This window comes from Anguilla rostrata, chromosome 1 (assembly GCF_018555375.3).
Source record: "Anguilla rostrata isolate EN2019 chromosome 1, ASM1855537v3, whole genome shotgun sequence".
Lineage (NCBI taxonomy): Eukaryota > Metazoa > Chordata > Actinopteri > Anguilliformes > Anguillidae > Anguilla > Anguilla rostrata.
In genome coordinates, this window is record NC_057933.1 from 81,206,635 (window position 1) to 81,217,679 (window position 11,045).

General features: G+C 51.7%; 2 pseudogenes; one reads left to right on the top strand and one right to left on the bottom strand.

The window, feature by feature from the left end:
- Nucleotides 1–611: 611 nt before the first annotated feature.
- On the top strand, nt 612–4,201 carry LOC135248210 (myelin-associated glycoprotein-like; annotated as a pseudogene).
- Nucleotides 4,202–5,147: 946 nt separating this feature from the next.
- LOC135248272 (myelin-associated glycoprotein-like) lies at nt 5,148–10,843 on the bottom strand (annotated as a pseudogene).
- Nucleotides 10,844–11,045: the final 202 nt, after the last annotated feature.

The window sequence follows — 11,045 nt, forward strand, 5'->3', positions numbered from 1 at the left end:
TCCTGCCGATGGGAGCGCGAGCGCAAAGGGGCGAATTTTTAGACTTTTTTTATTTTCATAAAAATTATTTTTTTTTTGACGTGGGGGACCCGTTTTTGGTTTACGTTTCCCCGGCGTGCGGCAGGGACGGGGGCGGACGCCCCGGTGGGAGCAGGGCGGGCAGGCCCCCCGTCCCGCACCCCGAAAAGGGGGGGGATTACCGGCACCGTCAGGCCCGGGGACCGTCCCGCTCCTTAATCGCCACCAAAATCCGCCGTTAAAGCCCCGCCATCTGCGCCAACTGTTTTAGTCCCAGACCCGGTCCCAGGCTCCCAGGCTCCCAGGCTCCCAGGCTCCCGCGCTCCCGCGCTCAGAGACAGAGAGACGAATACATAAACGCATAAGTAAGGGGCGGTAACTGGCTGGCTGTGTTTCTGTGGCCTCCGGGCTCATAAACAGGGAGGTGTATTAAAGGGCCGTTTAAGAGGGGGGGGGGGGGGTCTTGGGCGATGATTCACGGGCAGTCTTTGCTCCCACGGGGGCACGGGCTCGCAAGCGCACCCCCCCCCCCCCCTTCGGCGGGACGGACGGGACGGGACGGGACGGGACGGGGCACGCTATGGGCCGTCATAATGGCCGATTATGGCTTCCCCCCGCGCACACTCCCGTCCGTCAGAGCGGAGCGGCCGGGGCGGGCGGCGGGCGACGGGGAGCAGGTTTTGTCGGTCGCCAGACCCTCCTCCCCCACGAGGGGCTTGTGTCATCGCCTTGGCGCTATGTCATCCCCTGGCGGCTGTTTGTCACTTTTTTTTTTTTTTTGTTTTTTTTTTAAACAGAGAGGGACAGGGCTGCCAGGCTGAGGGGCTTAGGGGGGGCCCCCCCCCTGGTGTGTTTTTTCAGAGGAACTGCGATTTTGTGAAATACAGGAAATGAAGGGGACGGGGGAACCCCGAGCCTTGGCGCAGGACTGCAAACTGCCGTTACTCCGGTAACCGGGGAAACGTCCCCCTGATTGTCTCAAGCGTTATCTTAAACTTTGCGTACGTTCTGAGTGTGCTCCTCTGGGAAAGGGCCCCACGAGCGCTGCTGTGTGCCCACAACGTTTTTTACCATTCGCCTTACAGCTGGGCCGTTTCCACAAAAGAGAATGGTGTGTGGCAAATTAAAAAAAGATGAAATGATAAAATAAAAAAAAAATAAAAAAAAAAAAGACATTTTCAAAATTAAATGTCCTGTTCTCTTTTTTCTCTAGGCCTGTGGAATGTGCTTTTATTTGATTTTTTGTGTTTTATTTGTGTTTTAAACGGAAACCCAGTCACAGGACCTGACGATGCCCGCTGGGTTTTTATGTTTCAGAAGTCTATGGTCCACGGGACCCCCCCGGCCCCCCCCCCCCTTTTCCCCCCCAGACAATATGTGGTGCTTCACTGCGTTGTCCTTGTTGATGATCTTTTAAAGGTAAAAGAGAACCCCCCCAACAACCCCCCCCCCCACCCTCCCCCCGCCCCCTTCCTTTTCCCCCTCCCCCCCTTTTCACGTTTCAGGTGGAGTTGGGCTCGGTTCCATTTCAATTCAGTCGTCCCTCGGAACGAGTTTGGGGGCATTTTAATAATCCCCTGAAAGAGAAAAAACCACCATAGAACATCACGTTGGTTCTTTCCGGTTTTTTTGATAAAAATTTTCGGGTTTTTTTTCCTTAACCGGCTAATTTAAATCGAACTGATGCCAACCCCTCGATCCCGTTTTTTATAGGCTGGCCAAGGTGTTCACCCTCTCTGGGGGGGGAAAGGGGACTAAATAAAACCCAATTTTATAGCTTTAACAGCTCTCCCATTCAGTCACCTGCACTGTGGGAGTTTATTACGTCTCAAAACAAAAGGTTAAAAGTTACTTTATGAGGAATGCTGTTTTTTTCTGCAATATATTGTGACAATTGACTCCTTGCTGGGCCACTGTCTTTTGTATTTAAAAACGATTTGGTTGAGCAATAAGCCCAATGAACTGTTGTTAAAACCCAAAATTAAAAAATTCAGTCTTCTCTCTTTCGCCCACCATCGTTTCCCCTCTCTTCTCTGAAAATGTAAAAATTTAAACAACTCTATTTGCATTTCCCAAAACAGTGTTTGTTTAAATTAAAAACAACCCAAATCAATGGGATCGAAAGGGGTTTAAAAAAAAAAAAACACCCAATCCTTCCCTGTCACTTAAAATATCTGTCTGTTTCTCTCCTCTCCCCTGACTCTTTTTCTTTTCTTATTTTCACTTTTACCGGAACTCTCTCATTATAATAATATTAATTATAATGTAAAATTTATTTAAGCACTTTTTAAAACACGAAAAAAAACTTTACAGCAGAAGAAACAACCGGAACACAAAACCGCCCCATGAAAAAAAACAAACACGAAACAGCAAAGTACAGAAAATTAAAAACCTCTTTCTCTCCCCCTCTCCCCCCCCCCCCCCCCCCCCCCCTTTCCCCCCCCCTCTCTCTCTTCTCTCTCTCCTCTCAGAGTCGTTCCCAGTGGAACGTCTGGATTTCCGCCGGGACATCTCGACCCTGACCAACTCCTGCGTGGTCATCCCGTGCACCTTCATGTACCCCTCGGGAGTGCGGCCCCACCGGGGGGTGCACGGATCTGGTACTTCGGCCGGTACCCGCAGTCTTCCCGCCGGTGGTCTTCAGTCGGCCCCGGGGGCCTCGTGCACAGAGCTTTCAAGGGCCGCACGCGGCGCTGGGCGACCTGGCGCAGCCCCAACTGCACGCTGCGCAGGGGAGCGTGGGGACCGAGCACGCCGGCCGCTACTACTTCCGCGCCGACCTCGGCGGGGCCAAAAATCTTCACCTACCCGGACTTCTCCCAGTCAAGGTGCCCCGGTGAGTCACCTTCATTCCCCCCCCGGATGGGGAGGGGGTGGGGGTGGGGGGGGGGGGGGGGGAAAAGGTGAGTTTCACAAGAACCGGGAGAAAAAAAAAATCTCAAGCCAGAGACAGAAGGCTTTGGGTGTCCCTGAGGCATGCACACACACACACACACACACACACACACACACACACACACTCGCACGCACGCGTGCACACAGAGCACACACACACGTACAAACGTACATGCACACATACACACATGCATGTATGCACACAGACACATGCACACACTCACACATACGCATGCACGCACACACACACACACACACAGGCATGCACGTATGCACACGTACACACACACACATGCACGCATGCATGCACACACACACACACACACACACACACATATACCTGCACGCACACACACAGCATTTATAGCAGCTGATTGGAGCAGGGAATGATCTACAATAAAGCCCCACAGCAGTGGCCCTCAGAAACGGTGAGTCTCATAATCAGCCTTAAAATTCCCCGATTAATCAGGTAAAGATGAGAAAGCTCAGTCCCTTCTTCAAAACAGGAGTAACTGCGTTGGTAAATCCCGGGTTTAGATGGTTGGGGCTCTTTTTTATTTGGGGCTTCTGTAATGGTAATAAACCTGCTTGCGCGCGGACACACGTGTGTTTTTTTTGGGTAAAAGGCTGTTGCGTTCGAGCTCTCTCGCATAGAGGCGGAAGCTCGATGCTGTGAGTGGGCTTTCAGTTTTGGCCGATTGGCTGAGAGACCATAAGGACCAGGTTTTTCGGAGCAAAACCCGGTTTCAGAGAGGCGTGTTCGCGCGTGTGGTGTGTGTGCGTGGTGTGTGGTTTGTGTGTGGTGTGTGTGTGTCATCCCACCCACGGGAAAGCCTTCCAGATACACTCTTACTCACCACTCTGCGTCCACCCAAAAACCTGCCCAGAGACTCACTCCCTACCCCTTCCCCTCTCTCCCCCATTTTCTCTTTCTGCCTCTTTCTCACCCTCTTTCCCACCCTCTCTCGCTCTTTCTCCGTTTCTCCGTTTCTCGCCCGGCCGTCTCAGACCAGCCCAACATCGACGTCCCCGAGGAGATCGTGAGCAACGCGAACCTGGAGCTCAGTGCTACGCGCCGGACAACTGCCCGGACGTGAGCCCCGAGATCACCGGGTGCACGCGGAGTCCCTGCCCGAACCCGCAGTTCAGCCCGACTACTGGAGGAGAGAAACACGGCGTGCTGTCCAGCACGCTGGCCTTGCCCCCGGGCCCCATCCCACAACGGCATGAGCTGGGCTGCAGGGTGCACTTCCCCAACACCACCTCGCCTACGAGAGGCCTCCCCTGACGTCAGTTGATTGCCCCCCCCCCCCTTGCCGCCCCCCCCCCCCCCCAGTAAAATGTCGGGCCCCCCGCATTCCGTCGGTGCCGCCCTCCCGAGTGACGGACACACTTGTCATGCCGTTTTCACACAGGAATCAGAGCGGAGTTCCACCAATCACAGATACGTGGTAATAAAAAAACTGAGCAACGGCGATCGTGATTGGGGATCCCTTTTCGTCTGTACCATTTTTTGTTCCCAACCCGCTCCACTAATGGGGGTTCCTCTCTGGTGTCCAAGACTCCATGTTTAAAACCCCAGTTTTTTTTTTTTATGTGGAAATGAAAAGGGCTAATGAAACACTATTTATGAAGCCAGTTTTTTTTCGCTGATATTTCTTTAATAAAATTTTTTTATTTTTAATCTGAAAGTAACAGTTTAACAGCTTAAGTTTTTAAATTTCCCATACAGGAGGTTTTGGGATTGATCTTTGTAGACCATGTTTCTTAGGGGAGAAAAATGCCGACTTACACTCTCACCATCAAGGGTACCCTGCTTGAGGGGGGTGCAGAAACCCGGGTCAATACGTTGTTTTGGATTCAATAATTTTCTGGTTTATTTATCTGTCTGGTGTATTGAACCTGAAAAATTCCCCAAACCCCCCTTTGGTAGTATTCATATTTCAATTACACAGACAGATCAATAAAAAGAAAAGTATTGAATCCCAAAAAAAACGTATTTTACCCGGGGCTGCAGCCATCAAAACAGGTGTACCCTTGACTGGTGAAAAGTGTAAGTCGGCATGTTTTTCACCCAAGAAAAATGGTCTACAAAGATCAATGCCAAAAACCTCCTGTAAGGGCAGTTTAAAAACTTAAGCTTTAAACTGTTACTTTCAGGATTAAAAAAAAAACTGATTAAAGAAAATATCAGCTGAATTAAAACGGCTTCATATAATAGGTTTCATTGTCCTTCATTTACCACATAAATATACAAAGAACGTGATTTTGACATTGAGGCCCTGTGTGGACACCAGAGAGGATCTCCATTTGTGGAGCGTGTTGGGACAAAAAAATGGTACAGAAGAAGGTATCCCCCAATCACGATCGCCCTTTTCTCAGTTTTATTACCAACGTACCTTGATTGGGGGAACTCCGCTCTGATTTCCTGTGTGGGAAAAACGGCCCCTGAAAGTGTGTCCGTCACTCGGGGAGGGCGTCACCGGAGCGGAATGCGGGTGCCAGACGGTGGGCTGGGGGGGGGGGGGGGGCGGCAAGGGGGGGGGGGGGCACCACACTTTACGTCAAGGGTGTTTAGCCTCCGTGGCGAAGGTGGTGTTGGGGAAGTGCACCCGGGAGCCCAGCCCTCATGCCGTTGTGCATGGGCCGGGGGGCGAAAAGGCCCCCCCCGGGGGGGGTTTTTTTTTGGACAGCAAACCCCCGTGTTGCTCTCCTCCAGGTAGTCGGAGCTGAACGGGGTCGGGCAGGTACTCCGCGTGCAGCCAGGTGATCTCGGGGCTCACGTCCGGGCAGTTGTCCGGCGCGTAGCACGTGAGCTCCAGGTTCGCGTTGCTCACGATCTCCTCGGGGACGTCGATGTTGGGCTGGTCTGAGACGGGCCGGGCGGAGAAACGGAGAAACGGAGAACGGAGCGAGAGAGGGTGGGAAAGAGGGATAGAGAAAGAGGCAGAAAGAGAATGCGAGAGAGGGGAAGGAGGTAGGGAGTGAGTCTCTGGGCAGGTTTGGCTGGACGCAGAGTGGTGAGTAAGAGTGTATCTGGAAAGGCTTTCCGTGGGTGGGACTGACACACACACACACACACACAAACACACACACACACGCACACACACACACACGCGCGAACACGCCTCTCTGAACCGTTTCCAGCTCGAAAAACCTGGTCCTTATGGTCTCTCAGCCAATCGGCCAGAAACTGAAAGCCCACTCACAGCATCGAGCTTCCAGCCTCTATCGGCGAGAGAGCTCGAACGCAAACAGCACATTTTACCCAAAAAACACACACGTGTGTCATGCGCGCAAGCAGGTTATATAACCATTACAGAAGCACCAAAATAAAAGAGAGCCCCAAACCATCTAACCGTGTATTTACCAAACGCAGTTACTCCTGTCTGAAGAAGGGATCTGAGCTTTCTTCATCTTTACCTGATTAATCGGGGAATTTTAAGGCTGATTATGAGACTCACCGTTTCTGAGGGCCACTGCTGTGGGGCTTTATTGTAGATCATTCCTGCTCCAATCAGCTGCTATAAAGCTGTGTGTGTGCGTGCAGGTATTGTGGGTGTGTGTGTGTGTGTGTGGTGATGTGTGTGTGTTGTGTGTGTGTGTGCCGCTGCATGTGTGTGCATGCGTGTGTGCAGTGTCTGTGGCATACATGCATGTGTGCTGTGTTGTGTGTGTGTGTGTGCTTGTGCATGCGTGTGTGTGAGTGTGTGTGTGTGTCAGTGGTGTTGTGTGTTGCATGTGTGTGTATGTGTGTGTGGGTGCATGTGTTGTGTGCGATGTGTGGTGTGTTGTGTGTGAGTGTGTCGTGTGTGTGTGCGAGTGTGTGTGTGTGTGTGTGTGTGTGTGTGTGTGTGTGTGTGTGTGGTGTGCATGCCTCAGGGATACCCAAAGCCTTCTGTCTCTGGCTTGAGACTGTCTCCCAGTCTGTGTAAACACTCCCCCCCCCCCCCACCCCCACCCCCATCGGGGAGGATGAAGGTGACTCACCGAGCACCTTGAGCTCGGAGAAGTCCGGGTAGGTGAAGATGTTGGCGCCGCCGAGGTCGGCGCGGAAGTAGTAGCGGCCGGCGTGCTCGGTGCCCACGCTGCCGATGCGCAGCGTGCAGTTGCGCTGCGCCAGGTCGCCCAGCAGCCGCGTGCGGCCCTTGTAGCTCTCGTGCACGATGTCCGTGCGCGACTTGAAGACCACCGGCGGGAAGAACTGCGGGTACGGCTGGCCGAAGTACCAGATGCCGTGCACGCCCGGTAGGGCCGCACGCCCGAGGGGTACATGAAGGTGCACGGGATGACCACGCAGGAGTTGGTCATGGTGGAGATGTCCCGCGGCATCCAGACGTTCCACTGGGAACTGACGTCTGAGAGAGAGAGAGAGAGAGAGAGAGAGGGGGAGGGGAAACGAGAGGGGGGGGGAGAGGGAGAGAGAGAGGTTTTTAATTTCTGTACTTTGCTGTTTCGATTGTTTGTTTTGTTTTCATGTGGCGGTTTTGTTTTCGGTTGTTGTCTTCTGCTGTAAAGTGTTTTTCGATGTTTTGAAAAGTGCTTTAAATAAATGTATCATTATAATTACTATTATTAAATGAGAGAGTTCCGGTAAAAGTGAAAATAAGAGAAAAGAAAAGAGTCAGAGGAGAGAGAGAGAAACAGACAGATATTTTTAATGACGGAAGGATTGGGTGTTTTTTTTTACTGTCATCCATTGATTTAGATGCTTAAGTAACACAACACGTTTGAAATGCAAATAGAGTATGCTGGAATTTACATTTTCAGAGAAGAGAGAGGGAAACAGATGGTGGGCGAAAGAGAGAAGACTGATGTTTTTAATTTGTTTTAACAACAGTTCATTCGGCTTATTGCTCAACCAAATCGTTTTAAATACAAAGAGACAGTGGTCAGCAGAGTCAATATGCTCACAATATATTGCAGAATAACAGCATTCTCATGAAGTAACTGTTAACCGTTGTTTTGAGACGTGAATAAGACTCCCACAGTGCAGGTGACTGAATGGGAGAGCTGTAACGCTATAAAATTGGGTATATTTAGTCTTCCACCCCCAGAGAGGGTGAACACCTTGGCCAGCCTATAACAGCGCATCGAGGGTTGGCATCAGTTCGATTTAAAATTAGACGGTTAAGGAAACAAACTGAAAATCTATTCACCGGAAGAACGCACGTGATGTTCTATGGTGGTTTTCCAGGGGATTAATTAAACTGCATCTCGTTCCGAGGACTGACTGAATTGAAATGGAACTGAGCCCGACTCCACCTGAAACGTGAAGGGAGGGAGGGGGAGGAAGGGGCGGGGAGGGTGGGGGGGGTGTTGGGGGTGAGTTCTCTTCTTACCTTTAATGATCATCAACAAGGACAACAGCAGCTGAAGGCACCACATATTGTCTGGGAGGGAGGGGGCGGGGGGGTCAGTGGACCATAGACTTCTGAAACATAAAACACACAGACGGCATCGTCAGGTCCTGTGACTGGGTTACCGTTTAAAACACAAATAAACATCAAATAAATCAAATAAAAGCACATTCCACAGGCCTAGAGAAAACAGAGAACAGGACATACTTCGAAAATGTCTTTTTTTTATTTTATTTTTTTTTTATTTCATCATTTCATCTTTATTTATAATTTGACCACACACACATTCTCTTTTGTGGAAACGGCCCAGCTGTAAGGCGAATGGTAAAAACGTTGTGAGGACACAGCGAGCGCTCGTGGGTCATTTCCAGAGGACGCACACATCAGAACGTACGCAACGTTAAGATAACGCTTGAGACAATCAGGGAGACGTTCCTGGTTACCGGAGTAACGGCAGTTTGCAGTCTGCGCCAAGGCTCAGGTTCCTCGTCCCCTTCAGTACCTGTATTTCACAGTCGCAGTTCCTCTGACACACACCAGGGGGGGGCCACCTCTTAAAGCCACTCAGCCTGGCAGCCCTGTCCCTCTCTGTAAAAAAAAACAAAAAAAAAAAAACAAGTGACATCAGCGCCAGGCGATGACATCAGCGCCAGGCGATGACACAAGCCCCTCGTGGGCGGAGGGGTCTGGCGACCGACACCTGCTCCCCCGCTCGCCCGCCCGCCCGCCCGCTCTGACAGGACGGCAGTGTGCGCGGGGGGCGCCATAATCGGCCATTATGACCGGGCCCGTGAGCGTGTCCCGTCCCGTCCCGTCCTGTCCCGCCGAAGGGGGGGGGGGGTTCGCTGCGAGCGTCCCCCGTGGAGCAGACGCCGTGAATCATCGTCCACAACCCCCCCCCCCCCCTCTTAAACGGCCCTTTAATACACCTCCCTGTTCATGAGCCCGGAGGCCACAGAAACACAGCCAGCCAGTTACCGTGCCCCTTACTTATTCGTTTATGTGTTCGTCTCTCTGTCTCTGAGCGCGGGAGCGCGGGAGCTCGGGAGCCTGGGACCGGGTCTGGGACTAAAACAGTTGGCGCAGATGGCGGGGCCTTAACGGCGGATTTTGGTGGCGATTAAGGAGCGGGACGGTCCCCGGGCCTGACGGTGCCGGTAATCCCCTCCTGTTTCGCGTGCGGGACGGGAACGGCCGCGGCAACCTGCCGCCGGGGCGACCAAAAACGCTCCCACGTCAAAAAAAAAAAATTTTTTTTATGAAAATAAGAAGTCTAAAAGTTCGCCTGTCGCGCTCGCGCTCCCGATCGGCAGGACAAACAGGAAGCGAAGCTCCATGTGGCTCACGCAGAGCAGGAATCCGCCGGCGAATCACGCGCTTGTCTACAGCCGAGGGAGACGCACCGTCAGCCAATCAGAGGTCGTCGCTAGGGCTAACGGTTCCTTTTTTCCCCCAGTTCTGTTTCTCAGGAAAAAAAATGCCACGTTGCTTGTGGGCCGTGCTTGTGACCTGGATGCACACATATGCATATACATATCCCAGGAACAACAGCAAGTTTACACACACTATCGTAAATAAAAAGGCCCAGTGAGAAATCCTAGGCACAGATATATATATATATATATATATACCCTGATCACTTCTGGAAGGACTACACAAAGATCAAATAAATACTTGTTGGTCACCAAATTAGCTATTTGTACCACAGCACACTGAGGAGCTATTGTATGGCAGGGACGCTTGCCAATTCAGCAGCAATCACTTGAAAGCAAACTGTTCTAACAATTAAGGCACTCATGTGGAAACACACACATGCACACACACACACACACACACACACACACACACACACTGTATGCGCACACACAAACACACACACACACACACACGTGTATGCACACACACAAACACACACACACACACACACGTGTATGCACACACACAAACACACACATGCACACACACGTGTATGCGCACACGCAAACACACACACACACACACACACACGCAATCCAGACAAACAAGACGGATCGTGACAGCTTACCTCATTACCAGCTTTAGTTCTGGGTGAGGGATGTCAGTTTGTCGTCCCAGGGTGAGAAGTCCTCTTATTCCACTGGGGAAGATCTTCACAGCTGGGCTCTGGGTGGGAGAGAAGGAGAGAGATGGAGGGAAAGAGAGAGGAGACAGATAGAGAGAGAGAGAGAGAGGGAGATGGAGAGGGGGGAAAAAGATTGCGTTAGCTGCAAGCTGTTGGAGAACGTGTTGTGGGCAGTTTTGAATATGCATTCAGATGTTTCTCTCCCCTCCTGAATCCTACACTGTGCATTCCTCTGTCTTTTCTCTCCTCTCTCCCTCTCTCCTCTCTCCCTCTCTCTCTCTCACCCTCTCACTCCCTTCTCTCTCTCTCTCTCTATCTCTCTCTCCCCCTCACTCCCTTCTCTCTCTCTCTCTCTCTTTCCATCTCTCTCTCGCTCTCTCTCTCTCTCTTTCTCTCCCCCTCACTCCCTTCTCTCTCTCTCCTCTCTCTCTCTCTCTCTCTCTCTGTCTCTCCTCTCTCTCCCCCTCACTCCCTTCTCTCGCTCTTGCTCTCTCTCTCTCCCTTCTCTCTCTCTCTCTCTCACTCCCTTCTCTCTCTCTCTCTCTCTCTCTCTCTCTATCCTCTCTCCCAGCTCCTCTCTGTGTGATCAGCAGCGTTTAGTAACCACGCAGCAGTCGGGCCATAGAACACGTATGTGACCGGGCCCACGAGCCCCACAGTGCACGCGGTGC